Source organism: Oratosquilla oratoria, chromosome 3, assembly GCF_046742065.1.
Source record: "Oratosquilla oratoria isolate Oo_2021 chromosome 3, ASM4674206v1, whole genome shotgun sequence".
In the NCBI taxonomy this organism is placed as follows: domain Eukaryota; kingdom Metazoa; phylum Arthropoda; class Malacostraca; order Stomatopoda; family Squillidae; genus Oratosquilla; species Oratosquilla oratoria.
In genome coordinates, this window is record NC_134779.1 from 78,924,683 (window position 1) to 78,925,306 (window position 624).

Genomic DNA, 624 nt, shown 5'->3' on the forward strand with positions numbered 1-624 from the left:
ACACTTGTCCCCTTTTCCCTTGTAAAGGAGAATTATACAGGCATTCCTCCAGTCCTCCGGCACTCTACCCTCTTTAAGACAAATATCAAACAACCTCACCTGCCAGTCCACCATCACGGTACCTCCTTTCTTAAGACACTCCGCATGACAGGCACCCAACCCAGGTGCCTTACCTGCTCTCATCATTTTATAACTGCTTTCACCTCATCTTTCCTTATTTGTCCTCCATTTTCCTAATTCATCACTGTCATTTTCTTAGTGCTTCCCACTGCAACTATCTTTTCCTCCATAACCTCCTTCACATTTAGCAACTGTGGAATGTCTGTGGAGGAAGGACGGGAGAGGACAGAAGATAGGGGTGAATGGAGAGGGGTTGTGTATAGATGATACTGTGATGCATGAGGTGGAGTGGGTGGGGGATGGGGGATGAGGAAGTATGTATGAGAAAAAAATCGAGGCAGCCCGAAGGGATTTCTCCCCGTCTTCTCCTTTTCTGCATGGGGGGGGGGGACGGAGAGGGGGCGTCGCCGAATTTATTAAGCGGCCTTACTGTGGATGCGCTGTGTCTTGCGACACTGCTTCCGACCCAGGGCAGTGGACAGAATGTAGGGATGACCCGTCATC